Consider the following 22,833-nt stretch of genomic DNA (forward strand, 5'->3'; position numbering starts at 1 on the left):
TTTCAAACACAATCGGACTTATATACGTCATGTTACCTAACCGATTACGGGCACACTTGACCAATTAGCTATACAGGCAGCGTGGACAATCGACCATTTCTTATAAACGGTCAAGGTTAGTTACATATAGGTATTATCATGTACGTATTTAAAATTCTTCTTTCATTTGTAACATCCGTTATTTTGAAGTCTATTTTGGTATGCAATTTATATTGCCCAGCGGTTAAATTTAACATGTTACTGACAGCCCCCGGTTAGCAACTACAATGTAATTATAAATGACTAACGTGACTCCACCCAAATATTTTTTTAAACTATAATAAAATTAAGACAATAAAAGATAAGGGGCCTAATGAAATCTGGGAAATGACTTCATGTGACAACCCTAAAAGCAAATCTTGTTTTTAAAGCAAAACATGCTATATTATTAATTATTATCCACTAGTGATTCACAGATATGTGACTAAAAGCAGGGAAAAAATGAAGGGTATTTTTTCCATATGTGTTATTTTGAGAATCCAGGCCTGCTAAAACGCACAGGCCGGATGAGACGGACATGCTTCAAAATTAACGCTTTTCTTATTAAACAAAAGATAAAATAAGAACTTAAGAAGCTAGTTACTATATATAATTGTTAAGTAGTGAGAAAAAAGAATCATGATTCAAATACTACCAAGATATTTTTTTATAAATATTTTCATATCAAATGGGGATATTAGTCAACTGTGATGAATTTAATGTAAAATAGAATGTAAGAATTATCATTATTAAATATTAAACATCTTTATTTTGTTGTTGTGGACAGTTAATTATAAAAAAAAAAAAGCCAAAACCAAGTAATTGTTCTCTAACCAATCCGCCACTTTTTCCGAGCATTCCTTTAGCAAGCTTAAGGGTTGTTGTGGTTATTTTGGATAGCGTGACGGTAACGATATATATATATATATATATAGCACACAGCAAAATCGCCATACCGGGTAGTTCATGATCACGTGATCGATAAGTGAATAGATTACGTAGTAAATGTTTATATAATAGTCCAATCCTGCTTACAATGTATTTGGTGTAACTTATAAACATGATAAATGCTCAGGAGCATATTACAAAACGTTATTTAAACGGTAATCCCACACGATATGTATGTACAGTATAATGGTTATAGAATAATCACTGATTCATATGAATATGATTATTTAAAAATTACAGTTTTAATATTAATTGATTTAATTTGATTCACTTTTATTCATACTCACAAATCAAGAAGAACTTTTAATATTTTATTTACCGTTATATTAAAAGTTACCGCCATTTTGAGAATAACAATAAACTTACAATTTATAGGTTTTGATATTATTACAAGTACCAAGGACGTATTATAAATCCTTGCAAGTACAGTTAATATATTAATAAGAGATGAAATCCTAATGATTTTGGCAGTATTGCAAAAGTTATGTAAATAAGGCATCGATCGTATATGTTTGTCTTATAGTTTTTAATAATATACCGAAGAAGGAAAACAAATGTCAAAAATTTTCGCACAGTTATGACACATATAACTTTTTAAGATAATTCTATATTTAATTATCACAAAAGAAATTATTCGAAAGTCAGTCTAATATGCCCTCCCCAAATACATGTACAATAAAAACACGCCAGTTCCAATCTACCAAAAAATCAGGATTCAATTTTAACTTAAATTGAAAGTTAATTAACGGCAATGCTCACAAAAAAAAAATGATATTTTTTTTTAATTAATTTTAATTTTGAAAGAAAAGAAAGTGAGCTGGAAAAAAAACGTGTGTTATCTCCCTTTGTAGAACCGGAAGTAGGTTCAAAATCGCCGCCATAATTTCTAAGTTGCATGGTGAAAAAAAACAAGTGGCATATCAACAGACAAACGGCCTTTAAAATGTCGTCCAAGGCTATATCACAAGTTACGGACCAGTTGGCGAAGACCCAAGTTGACGAAAAAAAAAATTTGAATTAAGTTTTAAAGATCGAGGACTAAAAATGAATACAGCTGCGGATGGTAATGAATTATGTCAATAACAACGTCTTCGCTTTACGCATTGTGTCACAGACTTAATGCCTTTCTGTAGATCTAGAGCAATATTTTGTAAATAATATGGGCATAGTATCAAAATTTAGGAACCTGATGGCTATTGTGCTTTGTGAAGCGAAGTTAATTAGTTAAATGCATGCAACAGAATAAAAAGATATATGCTTATATGCCAGTGAATGCCCCCCCCGCCCCCCGCACATACACTTACAGTAACGTGCCAAAAGTCATCGTAATTTTTTATTTTCCCTAATATATTCTATGTATTTTTACATTTTTTCTTTGATTTTTCCTAATCTCGTCTATTGGCAGATTTGGTCAATTTTTGGCATACTTGTAGAGAATTATCTACACTTTCAGCTCATAATAAAAATTACGAAGACTTTTGGCACACGACTGTACATGTACGTATCCACTCATTTATATACCATATCTATAATCTGTGATATATCTTCGTTCAATTTTTAAATTGTTTTTAGGAGATTTACATGAGTAGTACACATTTTAACAAATCATTTCACAGCAATTGTAGATCTGCGCTGGGTCGACAATGTTCATTCAATAATACATAGCGTAAATAAATAGAAAATACTCCCTAAATTCTATATGAAACAGTGTTTTTATATTTAGTATATAGCGGTATTTTTTTATTATATATTTATGCTATATATTATTGACAGAAAACATCAAGCTTCTGTGATCTGACAATGTTACAGTGTAGATAGTTGCGTGTATATAACGAGCTTGTATATATATTTTGTTAAATAAAACTGTGAGAAATAGGTATGTGATGCTTATAAATTTGTTCCCATGCATTTTCAGCCAAAGAAATAGCAGATGAGATCAGAAAATGCAAGACAATGACAGCCCTGAGGATGGAGGGGAACACATTGGGGGCAGATGCAGCCGAGGTGATAGCCAAAGCATTACAAGAACACCCAGAGTTTCAGGTAAATCAGACGGAGAGTAATTATAACTGAAACTATATATTCCTTATACTGTCTCTATTACTTGAATTTATATATATCCTGTATCAGATATATAAATTGTCATCATAATTTATATATCATCATATATGGTAGATTCTGACATGGATTTCTTTCCTTTGGATGCTGATTTAAATTGTACAGATTTATGAATAATAAAATGGTTAAACCAGAACTGTAACAGACTTTGATATATGAAATATTCAATAATTAATTTCTGTTCCTTTGTAGAGAGCTCATTGGAGTGACATGTTCACTGGTCGACTTAAAACAGAAATCCCTCCTGCTTTGGTAAGGCATTTTAGAACAAAACATGAAAATCAGTGTGTGTAGCAAAATAATAGGCTATAGCTATATATGCTAAGTAAAGTTCAAGTTCATGGAGCAAAATATGGAATTTTTGTCAAGAAAAAAATACTTGCTGCAAATATTTAATTGCCAAAAAAGATTAACCCATAATGGCATTTACAAAGACATTTTCAGACAATTGGATTTAAGCAATTGTGGGAAATGTTACACATGTATAGATTTATACATGTATTAAATTTTAAAAATGCTGAAAACATTTCAGAACATGAATTGACTAAAATTGGATTAAAATTTAAATAATCATTACATGCATATATTGGATTTTTTCAGACAGAAATAAGCAAAAAAAAAAATAAAAAGGTTTAATTTAAAAAACAAAAAGCAAAAAATATTAATTTGTCCACAAAATTGTGATAATATTTGTATTTAAACACTTATTTCCTTTACAGAAACATTTAGGGAAGGGAATTATATCGGCAGGAGCTGGGCTAGTGGAATTGGGATCTTAGTGATAATGCCTTTTGGTCCAACTGGTGTGGACGGACTTATAGAGCTCCTCAAAAGTCCAAGCTGTTACACTCTTAAGGAGCTTCGTCTCAACAATAACGGTCTAGGAATAGGAGGCGGAAAGGTATTCAATTTTCTCTAAGTTTGTCAAGAGGAATTGTTAAAATTACTTATCCACATCTTTCAAATCTCCTTTTGCCCGTCCCATTCAGTTATGTGCAGATTTTATTATGGAGGTAACCATGAGGGTATTTATATTTTTGATTAGTTTTAAAATTAATTAATTTTGCCTGGGATGATATTTTCGCGATTTCAAAGGCCATTGATTATAATGAAAGCGTAAAATATGATATGCAAATTATTGAGAAATATATACAAAAAAGTATGAGATGCAAAAAATTTAAAGCCATTAAGATTGTATTTTTTGTCGCATTAACGTAAAATTGCAAAAATTTGAACTGCGTAAAGTACGGCATATACAGTATTAGTAGCTAGTATTGTGATGATTGATTTTCATTGCACAAATATTTTATTAAATCAACAATGATTCAAATGTGCGATTATTGATACAGTGAGCAGTTCCTGAATATTCTCATGAGGGTAACTTACGACATTAAAATTGCACAATTGTATCGGGTATTCACCAAAGATGGAAAATTTTTTATCACTGCATATATTGTTTGGAAAACTAAAGATGATCACTGTTTGTACAGCATGTTGTCACAAGTGCACCTAACTTAGACTCGTCATAAGTCAAGACTCTTGCGGCTGGGGAAAAACCACTGGGCTTTTTACGGGTATTTTATATCAGGGCGTAGTACCAGGATTTGGAGAAACGATGCGCGCCACCAGCTCCTGGCCAGCAGGCCATCAAGGTATTGTGTGTAAATAAACTTAAGGTCACTGTTGTCACATTATTGGCTCAACTCACACCTTTAGATCAAACCTCGTTGAAATGCTGAGTTTTAAAAGTAAAAAGTAACCAAAAGGCTGCTTTAAAAAATGAAAATGGTTTGCCGTCATCAATTGCCACCCAATTTAAGATTTGCAGTTATTAAAGTATAAAATATGTGATCATCAATGGGACTAATTAAAATACCACATGGTACTGGTAAACCCCGATAACTATTTTGTGGTACTAGTATCTTCAGTGCTAATGGAACTTTATAATGTACTGGCTGTAATGACGTTAGGGATATCATCTTTAACATCATTCTATGACAAGTAGAAAAAATAGTCCAGCACAAACATTATCAAGCATTACATGATACGTGAATTAGTCTCATAGTCATTATCATATTTATTAATCACAAATGACTTCTTCTAGGTTCTTGATTCATTAAAAATTCAAACAGATTTAATGTAGACAATTCTGAAGAAAAAAAATAAATATATATATCCAGGCCATACATCAAATATGTAATTCAAGTGCCTCAAACCTTGGCAACAGCTTATTTTGGAAAAACCTAAATTGATGTGAAGTCAGTGTCTAGCTCATTGGGGTCCTTTGCTCAATATTTCTGATAAATGTGCTAGGCGATAGGTTCACTGATATGTCTTAGGGACACATGTTCTAACTTTTGCTCAATATTTCTGATAAATGTGCTAGGCGATAGGTTCACTGATCTGTCTTACTGACGCATGTCCTAACTTTTGCTCAATATTTCTGATAAATGTGCTAGACGATAGGTTCACTGATATGTCTTACTGACGCATGTTTTAACTTTTGCTCAATATTTCTGATAAATGTGCTAGGCGATAGGTTCACTGATATGTCTTAGTGACACATGTTCTAACTTTTGCGCAATATTTCTGATAAATGTTCTAGGCGATAGGTTCACTGACCTGTCTTAATGACGCATGTTTTAACTTTTGCTCAATATTTCTGATAAATGTGCTAGGCGATAGTTTCACTTATCTGTCTTACTGACACATGTTCTAACTGTTTACAGGCCATAGGTACATTGGAGGAGATCTCCATGCCTCAGAATGGTATCAACCCGCCAGGAATTCAAGCTCTGGCTGAGGCTATAGAACACAATAAGGGACTCAAAAAACTCAATCTTAACGACAACACATTTACAGTGACAGGAGCCAAAAGCATGGCAAAGGTAAGTTGGTCTCTTCCGATCAGCTCCCTCTCCTAGGACGAAATAAATGAATTAAGGGGACAGAGATTTTCATCAGATCTAGATATCACAAGTCCACTAAAATATTGACAATTGATGGCAATATTCTTCGGAAATAAGAAGAACGTAACTTGTTTAATACAATTTATCACCTAATTATAAGTGATCAGTCAATTCTCAATGTCACATTATTTTCCATACTCGGATGTTACAACTAATGAAAAAAGGATTCAGTCACATTGTTTAATGTAACAATACATTAATATTGTATGGGCATTTTCACTTACCAAATTGAGAAATTATGTTAATAATATTGATGGATATCGGCGGTGAAATGTTCATGATTAAATTGAATTGTGAATGATAATATTTTCCTTCATCTTTTAGGTTCTACATCATATACAAAAGTTAGAAGAATTAAATTTCGGAGATTGTTTAGTGAGAACAGAAGGAGCCAAAGTGTTAGCGAGCGCCATCTCTCAAGGTCATACTAGTCTAAAGGTACGTACAAGTGGACATCGTCCATCTCATTCACCCCTTCAATTCATATGGACTGGTCTAGTCTTTGATTTAGAAGAGTCTAAATGTGTCTACAGGGGTGAATGAGTTAATTTCAAACTAACATTTATAACAATCATGTTGACAGTTTTCATGCATATAAATTTTTTTTTGGAAAAAATTATTAACTTCAATACTTTGAAATTAATGTATTTTTTTGATGCTTTTTGAAACTTTATTACAAACTTTGACTGGGTAAATAAGAGCAATGACTAATTCACGTATTTGCAAAAATTGCTGCTGTACATATCTTGTAAGAAAAAAAGTATACTCATTGTGCAGTGATCATGAACTTTCACGAATCATGATTCTTTGGAAATGAAGCAAATGCTATTATTAAAGTAGATTTTACAGGTCAAAATTGATTTGAACCTTGTTATTTTATGGATTTAATCTTTTATTTTTAGGACGTAATTTTTTCTGGGAATGAAATAAAAACAAGGCTGGGGGCCACAGCTATAGCTGATGCAATGGAAAAACAAAGCAGATCTAGAGATGTTAGATTTGGACTGTAAGTGTTCAAAAATCATTAATTAGACAACTAAAATCTAACTTTGATTAATTTAAGACATGATTTTAATTAAAATCTTTGATAGGGTCTCTTTTTATGTTCTTCAAGTACCTTGTGAGCACTAGTTTCTCTTGTTTGCTAATTTCCATTTTTCATGTGAAATAGATCGACTTCAACAATTTTGTAAGGCATTTTTCCTCCAGGTAACTAGAGCCTATTTCAGCACCCACAAAAACTGGGAATCTCCTATAAATGTTAATATACTCTCATGTAGTCATACTTCTTTTAGGCCATTATCTTTAAAGTATGCACAGAGAAAATCAATGAATCTGCAGGAATTTTATAACATTCAAGATGAATGGTAATTTCTCTTGTTGTCATCGGCAAAACTAAAATTCTAAATTCAGTGAAGCTGTCTGTTTTTATTTCTGATCTAGTGAATTCGAACGTGAAAACAAATAGAAAAAAATAACAAAAGTTGACAAATTTTTACGCCACAATCTCTTGGGACTATCTTAGATACTGTTGTACAAATCAATGATCTAGTAGTAGATAGCTGTTGATTGGTGCCTTTATCGTTTGAACAGCCAATCAGCTTGGAGAAGACGGAGTTGAAGAGGTCAAAGGTACTATGGAGGCCATAAATAAAGCTGACGCTCTCGGGTCACTAAGGGTTTGTACATGTAGGGTAGCTGGTCTAATTGCTCTAGCTGCAATATCTGAAACATCTATGTAACTGCCATTCAAATGTTTATACATCTTCCATGGGTCTGTCAAGATCTCTTAAAGTTACATGGGTGTGTTAGGCTCTGTAATGTACAATAAAATTTTAGCACAAAATTTAATTTGAACGAGTTAGCCCCAATGTTAACATGAATTTGCGCATTGACAATTATAAATAACTCGATCAAAGATTTGCATATTTTGTATTAATTGCAAAGTTTTCTAACACAAAATACGCTAAAATATGATAACCAGTGAAATGTGTACGTTCACGGTATAGCAAAGCAGGAAAAGAATAAAGAAAATGTCTGACATTGGTAACACTTAGCGCTATTACCATTTCATTAAGTGGCATGTGCTATTACCATTTCATTGAGTGGCATAAAGAAATATGATGTGATGATGATGATGATGATGATGATGATGATGATGATGATGATGATGATGATGATGATGATGAAAGTATATAGTTGACTGACCTTTTCAAAATCAGTAATTCAATTAAATTTTTTTGGATGGACAAACAAAATTAATGGTAGAGTGACAAGTACAGATTGTTTAGAAATGATAAGATGGAGTGTATTTTGACAGTGGTGATGAAGGAACAGATGATGAGGATGAAGAGCACGGAGATGTTCATGGCGAGGTTTGTATAGATATTATGTAATGCCTTATGTTCTTGCTGTGGATGAAGTTTGGTTCTTTGTGATCTCAGGGTTGTGAGCAGGAGTATAACAACCTGGTAAAACAATTCATTTCTAAAAAGAGAAAAAAATGAGATTCAGACATAAAGTGAATGAATTATAGGTATTGATAAATGTTTCTTAGTTATGAAAGACAACAAAAGCTTTAAGGTAAATCATAAATATCTGGAGAGATTTTTTTAAGATTCAAAGGAGACATATTTTAATCACTTGTATGGTTGTATCGTTTGACATAGGACCCAGGAGGTTGAGGCCAATGTAGATATAATTTTGTTGTAATACAACAGTTTTAGGCTGTCTGATGTTATAAATTTGGTTTTCCACAAGAGATTGAGGCCAATGATAAATAAAAATTTGGTTTTTCCACAAGAGGTTGAGGCCAATGTATAAATAAAAATTTGGTTTTCCACAAGAGATTGAGGCTAATGATAAATATAAGTTTGGTTTTCACAAGAGATTGAGGCTAATGATAAATATAAGTTGGTTTCACAAGAGATTGAGGCCAATGATAAAATATAAGTTTAAATTTCTACAAGAGATTGAGGCCAATGATAAATATAAGTTTGGTTTTCCACAAGAGGTTGAGGCCAATGATAAATAAAAATTTGGTTTTCCACAAGAGATTGAGGCTAATGATAAATATAAGTTTGGTTTTCACAAGAGATTGAGGCCAATGATAAATATAAGTTTAAATTTCTACAAGAGATTGAGGCCAATGATAAATATAAGTTTGGTTTTCCATAAGAGATTGAGGCCAATGATAAATAAAAATTTGGTTTTCCACCAGAGATTGAGGCCAATGATAAATATAAATTTGGTTTTCTACAAGAGATTGAGGCCAATGATAAATAAAAATTTGGTTTTCCACAAGAGATTGAGGACAATGATTAAATATAAGTTTGGTTTTCTACAGGAGGTTGAGGCTCAAGAGGATGAAGAAGGAGATGCTGTAGATGATCCAGAATTACAAGTGAAGGGCAAAGCCATCAGTCCAGAAAAACAGGTACGGTAGAATTTAGATAAATTTCTTTATAGGCTTTATTTACAACCTGATTTTGATTTTGTCATAAAGCGTATAATTGATGACTATGCATGCTTTCGTTCGTGTATTAAAAAAAACATTCAGAGTAAGCATATTCCTCTGAGATATTTACTAGAATAAAACATTGATGCTATAATTGAAATTCTGTGTTGAAACTTCAATTATTACTTTAGATTATTCATTTTGAATAAGCATTTCATTAACCCTTAAGCCCATTGAAATAACACCCATGTAAATGATTAATCCATGAAAATCACCCCAATTATAACCAATTTAGCATAATAAAAATGACCTGTCACCATTCTTACTTTCCTGAATGGACTTATTGGGTTGAATATGATCTCTGGCTTATTTAAGTGTACATTCTTAAGTTACTATAAACCAACTTATTTTTTACTTATTCACAGTGACTTAATTTTCATGTTTTATGTGTAAGAACTTTTTCATGAGCGAGTTATAAATGTTTCTACTTTATATTTGTATTTGAAACTCATTTTTGCATTGTTAATTGTATATATTACAAAGTTTTATCACACTTGAAAATAAGTTGGTTTACGGTACTATTTGCTTGTGAACTAATATTCTAAATATTTCGTTTGTATTAGGGTTAATGCCTGATTTCCTACCTGTTTGCTCAGACTTATCACAATAAAATAGACCTTAGTTGGACAATCTTATGCAATTGTGGTTGTCACTCTTCCAACCCTGTGCATCCCCACGAGCTTCAGTATTAATAATCAGGACATCCTCTTAATTTTTAGAACTTTTCATTCACCCCATGAATAAATTAATAATGAATTGTTACAGTTTTTTCAAACCAGAAAGAAGCTTTTCAAATGTGTCCTTTTAGGGACTTGTAGGAAACTATAGCTGACACTTGCAACTGTCCCAATCCCACTGTTGTATTGAACAGATTTCTCATCCCCTTGATGAACATATAATTCACTATTCATATCTTACAAAAAATATTTCAAGACCTTGTCTCATTAATTTCTCACATACACATATATCACCAATAAAAAAAATCATCTCTCTCATACTCACAGGCTCCGACTTCTGTAGTTTAGACTGCCTCACTGTTACACCCATAGTAACTAGCTATATGTTTTAAACCAATTAGCGTGCTCTTTTTTGGTCACTAAAAGTTCTCCTTTGGGTTGTTTACAGGGTGACGCCACAATTGATCTCGTCTCGGATCTTGGGAAAATGAAGTTGTCTTGACAACGGCCAACGTCTTAGTACACGTATTCCAGGAATCGTTGTTAATTCAGTCCGGGGACAATACTTGTTCTGTTTACATCTTAGAAAAGTTATCTTGTGTCGAAATAAGTCTTTTACTTGATCTCCCTATCTGTGATAGTAACTTGGATTTAGTGTGGACCCATATCTGTGAATCACTACTGGATGTGTTTTATATTGTCGATTCCATGTGTCACATATATTTTATCATCAAGTACTTTTATTCATCAAGATTATCTTCAAGATACAGAGAGAGAAAAAAAATAATCTTACTTTTTGCAAAATACAAGATATTTTCTTCAAGATTAAAAATATTAAAAATGATTAATAATGTCCCGAAAAAATTCCACGGCACTGTGCCCTATATGGAATTAAGTATTGATTGTGCATGTACTAAACGCAAATAGATTATTTTATATGTATTTCTATGTTAATTACACACATATATACATAATTAAACATCAGTAATTGTTTAATTGATGGGTATTGTCTATGCTCTGTCGGCAGTAGAACATCTTAAAATTAACCTATAAAGGCAGCCATGCTATGAAACATAGATTTTAATTTAAAGGCAGACACCTTTCACAAGCTTTTAGATTAACTCATAAACTAATTACAGGTAAGGAATAGATTATCACATGAACTTATAAATTACTTTAGAAATAGGGTATATATAGAGTTTAAACTATTTCTTAACGTGCGCTTTATTATAAAATATATAAGCTATATACTTTTTTGTAAGGAATATATTGTGACCTGTACATGTTACAGAATTCCAACTTTTACATTTGAAAATATTTTCCTTGTCAATTTAGAATTTTTCAATAAAGAAGATATGTGCAAAGTCACCTGACGTACAGTATTTTATCACCTCATATGTTTTAAGCTTTCTTTATAACAGATGTATGTCAATATTTTCAGGTTCATTTTTATCATCATGTAAATCAAAAGTAGAATCGTATGTATGTAATGTTAATTCCAAACAATTTTAAATGTAACACATTATTTGTACACATTTATACCTTTCCTTTTATCAATCTATACTTATTTTTAGACTATGACATATTACTGCTGTAAACCAAGTGCGATTTACTTTCGCGAATTTCATGATCAAAGTAAAATTCGCGAAAGTTTCTCTCTGCGATTTGATATATTCCACAATTCTTGCACAATTAAATTTAAAGATATTATTTCCATTCAAGTTTAAATCCGCGAAACTTAATTTCCGCGAAAATGTTTTGAAACTGAAATCGCGAAATTAAATAGCCGCGAAAGAAAATTGGTTTACAATATCATGTCAAACTGGTGATTATTACCTCATTTCTATTTACTTCAAATCCATTCTGATATCATGGTTTTATAATTATTAAAGCTTTGATAATCCTGAAATGGATTTTTTTTTAATTCCATGTATTTTTATCGTGATTTTGCCTTTTTACGTTACATTTATAAGTCATACACTATGTTAACAAGTCAATGTAAATTATGAGTCAATTATGTAGTTTACATTCAATATATAACTTTTTGATACATTTCCATGGAACAAGATGGAGGTCTTATATTGAGTTCTGAGTAATTGATCAGATCAATCAGATTTGATAAACTTAATTAATACAAAAGTATAGAAGCAACATGTAAGAGAAATGTAAATAAGAGGGTAAAGAAAAAAGTATTTAAGGTAGCATGTCCCAGACTCCATGGCGTTTATTTTTTACCATTTTTGATAAGGTATCGATAAATCCAATGTTAGTTTAAATCATGTCATTGTTTATAAAAAAATATTGAATAAGATAAGGTCCATGTTAAATGGTTGTAAGGTGCAGGGAGCAATACAGGCCCTTAGGCCTCTTGTTAATGTTATTTTTACACTGAAGCATTCTATTACATGTTATTAAAGCATAATCACAGCTATAGGTTTGTTCACATATTAATTAAAACACAGTTGATTATAAACGAGGGCCTTGCCATGATTTTAAGATATTGTGTCAAATAAAATTGATCTCTTTGAATACACAATTTATTGATTGTTTTCTTTTCACTTTAATACAGTTCTGGACATTGTTTTTAGAGCTTAACAGGTGATCTGTATTATTCTTTTCTGCTGTTGGTCAATACTTCATTGAAATTACTACTAATCATGAAAAACTGAAAGGATATTGATCAAATTTTCGTCTGATTTACTGATCCTATCATATAGGCAATCTCTGCTGGCCCTTATTGGAGAAATGGGGGCTTTAAAGTTATCAAGTACAGTGTCTTTCTGTCAAAATGGTTTTAGATATTTCTTTGAAAATTATATTTGAAATTTTACATAGTAATTATAAATAGATGTTGTAGATGTGCAGTTTTTTTCATAAAATGAAATACAATATAACATATTCAACCCAACAAGCGCCCCCAATCTCTAAAAGTGCCCCTCTCCCATTTTTAGGCCTCAATTTCACATACCTTGAATTAAATGCAGATGGAAAATATGAAAACTGTGTAGGTTTCTTTAATGATTTCTTTTTCAAAATGATTTATGGATTACTTAGCAATAATTTTATGAAAGGCTAGTCCAAATTTTGTTCTATCAATTAGTCCTTTATTTGTTAAGTGCCCTTGGCACCTACAGTAGCGCTACTGTTGTCTCATATATAGGTAATAGGATTAATGGCCAATTTCAATGAAAAATGATTACACAGGTGTTGTTTGGTACACTGAATAACATGTCGATTAAGTTAAAATTTGCTCATGGCAGAATCTAATGTAAACAAGTACATGTACTGATATATTTGAAAGTAGCTGGAACAAATTGGAGGATGTGAATTTTAAAATGATACTCATATAAACGAACAGCAGAGGATATTTGATGAATTTGACAAAGTTGTGTCAATATTGTAGTAACGACAAGTGCTGGTGAATCATCAACTGATGTATTGATTGTATTAAATTCATCAGCAGTTATTGTGATTTAAAAGAAATTTTTAAACAAATGAACTGTGGAAGTGACCGGCCCAGATTTACTAGTGAGGGATTTCTTTATCTAAAGCATACATAACTTTTCACTATCATTTCAGGAGAATACTATAATAACGAGCTCATCATTAATTTTAAGACATGTTTATTCTCCAATTCAATCAAAACACTCATTTCGTCATAACTGTCCAATTACAAGCATTCATAAAATCACAGCTGACCAATCACAAGCATTCATGAAATCACAGCTGACCAATCACAAGCATTCATGAAATCACAGCTGACCAATCACAAGCATTCATGAAATCACAGCTGACCAATCACAAGCATTCATGAAATCACAGCTGACCAATCACAAGTATTCATGAAATCATAGCTGACCAATCACAAGCATTCATGAAATCACAGCTGACCAATCACAAGCATTCATGAAATCACAGCTGACCAATTACAAGCTGACACACACTTCATGTTCTACATTATTCTATATACACTAGACATAAAAAGGTAATCACAGGTGAGACCTTTTCTAAAAGGACCTTAATCTGAACAGGAAAACATAAAAGGATGCATATATTTGGCAAACGGCTGTTTGCAGCATAAAAACCATGAAGATCTTCCAATGTTTTCATCTTTTTCTAGACGGTAGTATCAGCCAAAGACTTTCTTTCGTTTCCTTCTCCAACAAAGTTGATCCAGATGGGAGCAGGACGAGCCGCAGCATTGAAACAAGAACTTGGGGTAAATCATTCATTCTTTACCTTATTTACCCCTGAATACTCATATGGACTGATCTAGGCTGGAGAGTTCATTATGAAATTTTAGGGATGAATGAGTATGGCCATTACATCACATCAGTTTTCCTTATTTTATAATATAACCTTTATGGAGTTCTGAAAACTTTTAAGATTGTTGTCCATTGTCCTGCTTCAGAGCAATTTATGTAATAGAAAAAATTGCTGAAACAAAACCAGTTCTGGTAATACAACTATCAGAAAGATTCACATGGTAATGTATTTTGAATGTTTGATATCTACGTTGCAGAGTGAATGTTCAGACGTGGACAAGGCTGTTCAGACATTTATGAAGGTAAGAGTTAAGAATACAGCTAGATTTATGAAAAAGAAATTACAAATGTATCTATAATAGGTGGCATTACTGGTACATGTATACACAAAGTAGGTATGTAGCTGTACCCTCCTGTCCGCATAGGGAGGGTTGGCAAGTATGATTGACATGTGTATGACTTGGATGTTTTTGCAAATGGATGAGCATCAACAATGGAAAATACATTGTCATATGTGGTATCTAGGAGGTTTGATAATTAACAGTTGCAATTGGCAAACCATTTATATATTTGAGGTACTCTCTGTAGGTCATTGATTTTCCTGGGAACTCTGTCTTTCCTCAACCATCAAAATAAGATACATTTAACAATTAAAGGATAGTTAAATTGCATTTATTGGAGATATAAATGCAATCTGGGAGGCAGATAAATAGGGCGCTTTGAATATTTATCTGCCACCCAAATTGCATTTATATCTCCAATAAATGCAATCTAACTATCCTTTAATTGTTATATTTACATTTTACTTATTATTTCAAAGTAAAACATGATTTAGATGCGAGTAAAACACATGAATTTCCCGCTTCAGCCATTTAACCTCAACAGCCAAGTTCAATGTGATATAAAAAACATCCCTATAAAAAAAATGAAAAGACAACAAAGTTTCAATGTTTTTCAGTTGCTTTTCAGTTTACTTTCAATTATCCAGACATTTTAAAGTGAATAGTCGGGCAAAGGAAACCAGTCTAAATGCGTTCTTTGGCCTTCCAAAAGTCATTGTATACCATAATGATGGTCAAGTTCTGCTTACGGTGTCCAGTTTTGACCATTGAAATTTTGGGGAAGCCCCGTGTAAAATTTAGCACAGTTCTAAATATAAATTCTCCAAACTCTTTGAAAACGAGGCTGCGTGGAAATGTCAACATGGACATGTGTTTCTCAGTCGTGTCGGTTTCGTTTCGTGTGATAAACCACTAATGCGGTATGCAAATTGTTGTTTTGAGATGATACATTTGATGCAAATGAAGTATTCTTACATTAATGACAATGCTTTGTAATCATTTTTCGATAAAAGCATCTTGTACATGGAAATCGACACAAATATTCGGCCGATGCAGAGATGGGGCCCCGGCAAGGGGCAATTATTGCAGCATAGCATTCGTCGTATTTTACATCAACCGAATCATGAAGGTTAAATACAAATAATCGTAACATAATTTCCCATTTAAAACCACACGAAAACGTTCCATAGAACGTCCGTGCATGTAGCTGTCAAAGATGTGAAAATAAATTAGCTCATACATAGATATTTTACAAGTACCATATATGTGTTCAATTATTCGTGTAGTTTTTTGCAGAGATTTAATTAAATTATCTATGTCTCTGGTTGGTTTTTTTTTTGTAAACAATATTTGAGTTCTGGAGAGAGATGACATGAATGTCCAGCTGGAAGGAAAGAAACTTTTATGATGTATATGTATCGTACAATGTATATATGTAAACGTACATTCCATGTAGCTGCTATAGAATTACAACTAGGAAATTCTCTCAAACATAGATAGTATTTAATTCTTCACATTCATGTAGGCCTATGCTGTGAGAATTAACACATCATATATATTTCCAGAAAACATATAGGCCTACATGTATGTTACTTTCCTTTTCTGTTGTTTCCTGTTCTTTTTTGTGCTCTGGAGAAAAAGATGATTGAGTTGAAGAAAAGTAATTAATTAAGAGAAATGTGTACCACAGTACTTTGTCTGTAGCCGAGGGGTTCTATACTGTTTTAATAGTCCAGTAATTAATAATTAAATTGAAAATTTCAAAATTAAGATGAAATTGTAAATTCCATTTTTGAATGAAGTGGTTCCCCTCCTTTGAGAGTACACAGTGTGTATATCCTTTTTGGTTTTTAGGAATAATACCTGAATAGGAACCTGAAATAACATGACAATCAATCAGGTATGTGTGTGTTGGGGGGTGGGAGTGGAGGGGGGGGGGCTAAAAGACAGAAGAATCATGAGGTTGGGAAGTTGTAACTTGAGTGGGGGGTTGAAATATAGAAGAAATAGCTACAGATAACTGGAAGTGGAAGGGTGCTTTATCATTGATCTGGTCATTGCATATTTGGGGTTTACATGGCTTTTTTTTTGGTTATTTAGTCTCATTGATTTTGGAGCAACTTTGAATCCATATGGTACTGCATATCTTTCTTTTTTCCATGTGTAGCTATTTCTTCTGTATTTCACCCTCCGCCCAAGTCACAACTTCCCAATAGGTACCACTTTTTTGTTTAGAACTCAAATCAAAGACAGATGTACATAGTACTACATACTACATTTTAGTCTATGTGTTTGTAATCACTGTTACTACAGTATTAATACATAAATGGTCTATGTACAAGTTACACATAGACAATAAATGTGAAATTTGGTTCAGACAAAAAGATTTTTAACATTTCAGATAACTTGCTAGTTTTATGGTTTTATTTATATGTTGAGTCTACTCTCTTGTAAAGTAGAATTTAGAAATCCTAAGACAAAGTTATCTATATTGCTATATGTAAAAAAAAATCCTTATATTTTAAAAGTAATTGAAAAGCTATCTCACAAGCCCTGACAAACAAATGGGCAGGCATATGGATGCAAGAATTATAATCACTGGATCTAGAGGACTAATATAAACAAACATTTCTACAAAGTTAAACAATGAAAAAGTATTGCATCATAATTTTATTTAATGATTACAATTGAAAGGAACATTTAATAAATTAATACTGTTTAAATGTTCTGTTCATGATCTTCTAGGTCCATATTGGAAAAGTTTACTTTCAAGAGCACTCAAATCAACATTCTTCAGTCTTCATATGATGCTAATTGTATGTATATGTATACATACACTTGTATACAGGTCCAAGGGATGAACTTTCTGTATTCATGTCACTATGCATGCATGGTGCCTGAAAAAAAGAACCAGCAATTTTTTTATATCTGTTGAATATGACAAAAATTGAAATGATCAATTTTAAATATATATAAATGAATAAATGTAGGTTCATTCTACAGGTTTTTTTTTATTTTAGAGAAAACATTTTATAAGTTGTGAATGTGTCACTGATGCATTTGATAGAATCAAATATTGTTTCAAAAAAGATACAAAATTCATTATCTATAGTCCAACAAAAATTCAGAATAATTATAAATGATACATGGCTGCAGTACATTTCAACTCTGTAAAGTTTGTCATATACACATGAACCAGGTACAGTTGTAATAAATATACAAACACTATTTATTATTATGACCAGAAATAATATTGTATGTGTCCTCCAAATATATCTAAAGAACAAGCTAAAACCTACATGTACATATGTATATGTGTATATCAGAACATATACAATACAATTTTACCAATTAACCTACAATGTAAATCCTATATACAATGTATGTGTATAACACTACCAGAACATGTACAGAACAAAAATTTACAAATTAAAAATCTATAAATATATACATCAGAACTGTATGAATTGACCGGTAGCATACAGGGCATTCATTACCCCTAAAGAGGCCCCACTAAAGAACCGCTATTTACCCCATGGTTACGTTTTACGCGATTGGGGAACAGGTATGAAACATGTGACCATATGTGACCACTCATTTATGAAAAAAATACTGCTAGGGACTATTTACATAATGATCAAAATACGAAGACTCACTCACAATCAGCTGAGCAGGGAGTACCGGGTAGTAGGCCTGTACGTACAGTAGCGGTCCGGAGCCGCGTGCTCGTTTGAACTGTTCTCTTCACTATAACAAGTTGTATTAACACTCTCCATGCGTCGTAATGTTTACCGAGTCAGTTGTTGGGATTGTCGCTGCTCCATTGCCTTTCCTTTCGCATTTTAGGTGAGTCAGTTGGTTGTTTTGGCGGAAACATTTTGGTTCAAAACTACGGTAGCCATGTTTTGTTTATACGGAGAGTGGTGGGTGTTGCGCATGCGTTAAGATTGAACTGCACTCTTAGCCGTCCGGGAGGACTTTTAGGATTCCCATAGATATTATTATTTTCTTCGCATGTACAGCGATTTTGACGGAAAGTTTTATTTTTCTAATTCATAAGAAATTATACCGGATATATTAATACCATTTTTACCGATTTTACAGTCACTTGCCCGACTATTCGCTTTAAAAGATTTTTTCATAAGTTTCATAACCAAAATAGTTCATTCAACTATAATGTCAATTTTCCTGCGCGGACTAACATGGTGTCAGTAAACAAGACTCGCATTCATTAATGTAGATATTACTACACCAAGTCTAGGCTGCATTTATTGGCTCATAATGCAGATCACGATTATCATTAGAGTAATGGGAGTCACAGTGGCAAAATGTAAATATTCTTATTTATGTTACCATTATTGTTGATGGAATACAAATCACTAACAAGGAAACATCTCCTATGTACCTGGTGCTTTTCTGATTTTGTAGACTGTATGCGAAACGCACTGTAGTAACACTAATATTGAATTGAAATACATATACATGACTGTACAGTGTATTTGGTTTGATTATTTACAGGTTTCGTCCGTTGTTACGACAGTTGATACCAAAACCAAGGAAGCAGCATGTGATTGTACAGGTAAAATTCCCAGAAATGAAGACATGGTCTACTTCTGTAGTTTAATTTGGTCAAAATGAATGTCAAGTTCTATTTTTGAATAGTTTTACTGAATAACATTTTATAAAACATTTAAAGGTAAATGTATTAAAGATGTTTATGCAGCTGGTCTCGGCTGACTGTATGACAAGAAATGTTCTTTGTGAATTAGATATTTTCTTTGTTTTTGTGATTTCAATAGAACCATATGATAGATATAAAAACAAAAAAATATACCTTCAATGTTATTGGTGATTATCAGTTTCATAAGTCAACTATGAATTTTTAATCCATAAAATAACTTTCTGTTACAGACAAATTATTTGAAGATTTACTGCTGGACAGTAGAGAAGGCGGAGCGTCACTGTTTGCCAATGCTTTACTGGTCAATATGGGAGTGTTAAAGGTAACTTCAGAATCTCAGAACCCATTCAACCCTGAACATGAATTTGAACTCTACTGGCTGTATGACTGGAAGAGTCCATTATACATTGCAGGGGTGACTGAGCTAAAATACAGATTTAACTGGTTATGTCTAGTGATATTACATTTGATATTATATTAATCTATTTTGTAATAACCTGGTACTGTCAAACCTGTTATACATGACACCACTATAAAGAATAATGGCCTATAAAGGACACTCACACAGTTTCATCAACCATATTTGGTGCTATTTTAACTTATACATAATTGACCTCTGCATAAAGGACACTTGGTTATGTCCCTTTGGTGTCCATTATAGACAGGTTTGACTGTTTTATCAAAATATGGATGTTGAAAAAATAAAAAGTTTAAAGAAGTGTACATCTTGAAAATTAACTCATTGAAAAGTAAGATAAAACCTAACAAACTTACTCTATCCTGATTCTGTGTTCTGTGCTCTGTTAGTAAATCTGTTTTGAGTTTCTCTGATTGATTTTCTGTTTTAACCACAGGGTGAAGATAAAAAGTTCCGTCCCCCCCGAGTAGTATTGTTGGCCCACTTACTGTCTTAGAGCATGCAGTGCAACAGACTTATTTCCCAAAACAATCCAGAGAAATATTATCAGCATTTGTGTCAAAGTAAGAAAATCTAATATTGCATATTTTATAAAGTCATGAGTTCATAGACCCATGAACAGCATATCTGGGCCCAGTTTCACAAACATTCCTTGACGTTAAAGGGAATTCCTTAACTAAAGATTCACCATAAGAAAGCATTACAAAAGTTAAGGAAAGTTCCTTGACCTAAGATTTGTTTTAACTTCTGTCTTTTATAATACTTTCCTATGGAGAATTTAAAGTTATTTTAAGAAGTTTCCTAAAGATGACATTTTGAAAAGTTACCTATTGAAAAAGGTTTACATCAAAATATCCACATTTATTGGATCGAAAGTATAAATTAATATTCTTTTCACAATAAACAAACTGTTTAATGAAAAGAATTTACTATAGAAATAATAGCATGTTATATCTAAATTTCAGGCCACATCCACTCCTAGACAAATCTGGACCAGCACGGCATAATCTTCTCCAGACTCTTTATAAATTTTGAAAAAGACAAAGCACAGGTGATTCTGTCACAGCAGAAACAAATGAATTGGCAGTACTCGATAAGTTATGATGGAATCATCAATGGTTGTTCCATGGAACCACTGCAAGATATTTGTTTCATGACTGAAAAGATTCAATGAAATTGAAATTAACTGTAAATTTGATACAGAAGAAACTGTTTTAAACCATCAGCTAAGGATTTGTGTGAAGTGGTATTCAATTTTTTATAATAACTAGGGTTCAGTAGTTAAAATTCTGAATTTCTACAGTGTTATAAATTCTGGACTACCCGTTGGTAGATCTTAAAGATCTACTTGAAAAACATTTTTACTTGTGAACAGTTGAGTTAATGAACATTGATGCTTCCTGAACGTGAGAGAAGTTTCCATATAAGTCACAAATAGAGCTTACCTGAAATTAATTGCTATGTTGTTCCCTTTCACCTTAAACATCAGGGTGCAAGTTCTCTATAGTTTTCAGCGGTCCTTTGCATATTACAAAAGTAAACCCTTTCACTTGCGGGTAGATAGCTGAGTCCGTGGGACTGTCATTACATTGTGTTTCTATTTTTGTGCATGTTTAGATTTTCTATGAAAAATTTTGTACGGACGTTAACAGCTTTGAGTAACTATAACACATCACAATCAATACCCTACCCTCACAAGGTGCGGGAGAATACTGTTGTAATATGCAAAAATACTAGGAATTTAAGGCGTTTAAATTATTGTAGGGAGAAAATTTCATCAATTTGCTCTTTGTATATACTCCTTGTGGCCGGGATAATTTGTTTTGCTCCATTGTCGCAATTTCTAAACATTAAAAAGCTTCGACTAGGAGGTTGCTAATAATTCCCCTGCTGTTGACTGTGGCCATGAACTCTCCATTTTTATTTGTAGGATTTAATTTTAGCCGAAAATTAAACACAACCTGGTGAAATTTGAGGCTATTTTTGAAACTCCTTGACAAAGTGCTAAAAAACGAATTAACTTACTTTTCCTGACCATATCCAGGTTCATGTGTCACATAGTTCTATCATCGTCCCAAGTACCGCCAGATTATATGTTTATATAAACGCAAAGGCATTTTTTTGCCTACTGATGATGATCACTAATATAGACAAGAGTTTGAGAATTATCATCAATAGGTCTATCAGTATTCAAAACCTTATATGGCTACCTATATGCAGTTTAAAAAAAAGAAAAAAGAAGAAGGACTTTAGTGTCGTTTTAGATAGAATCAAAATTTTTGCTAGTCATTATCACAAAAATATAAATTGATCAGTTGCTAGTTAATGCCAATAATTTATATTTACAAAAAGTATATCACAAGTAATTTTCATCATGTTTTTTACAATAGTTTTAGTTCCAGATTAATAGTATGTGAAATTAGAGGCCTTAAACATGGTGTGTGAGAGTGGCTCGTATAGCGATGGGGGGGGTGTGGTGCGGGGGGTTTCCTTAAATGGTGTCCAAAAACGGTATGTCATTTGAGGAGCTATTGAATGATGATTTATATTGCGTCAAAACATTGTAATGATTATATCGTCAAGAGGTTTGTTTTAAAAAAACGGCTATTGATTATCTATTTAAACTATGATTTTGATTCAATGTGATTCATTCAATTTCAAATGATTAATTTCACAATAATATGAGATTTTTTTCTATCCTGCGGTGTCTTGCAAAAAATTTTTTAAATTACTAAGAAGAACAAAAATACATCAATATAAAAAAATACCCATACAAATTTATTTGATTTAATTATATTTCATTTATGAATAGTTGTGATTACTTTAAATAACTGTGAGGACATGTATATTTGAATTTTGAGCTTTGAACCATTTCTTGCAA

At 32.3% G+C, this 22,833-nt stretch overlaps 1 long non-coding RNA gene and 1 pseudogene across 2 annotated transcripts; one reads left to right on the top strand and one right to left on the bottom strand.

Moving 5' to 3' along the window:
* The first annotated feature begins 1,853 nt into the window (after nucleotides 1-1,853).
* Nucleotides 1,854-21,183, top strand: LOC138327240 (ran GTPase-activating protein 1-like; annotated as a pseudogene).
* Nucleotides 17,506-18,992, bottom strand: LOC138328501 (uncharacterized). Of its 2 annotated transcripts, none has more exons than XR_011209218.1 (2): nucleotides 18,514-18,992; nucleotides 17,506-17,750 (listed from the first exon to the last, which is right to left on the bottom strand). It is a non-coding gene; the product is annotated as an uncharacterized lncRNA (long non-coding RNA). The 2 variants fall into 2 exon arrangements; XR_011209217.1 differs by having other exon boundaries at nucleotides 18,510-18,992.
* Nucleotides 21,184-22,833: the final 1,650 nt, after the last annotated feature.

The sequence above is a fragment of the Argopecten irradians genome, chromosome 7 (genome assembly GCF_041381155.1).
Source record: "Argopecten irradians isolate NY chromosome 7, Ai_NY, whole genome shotgun sequence".
Taxonomy (NCBI): Eukaryota; Metazoa; Mollusca; class Bivalvia; order Pectinida; family Pectinidae; genus Argopecten; species Argopecten irradians.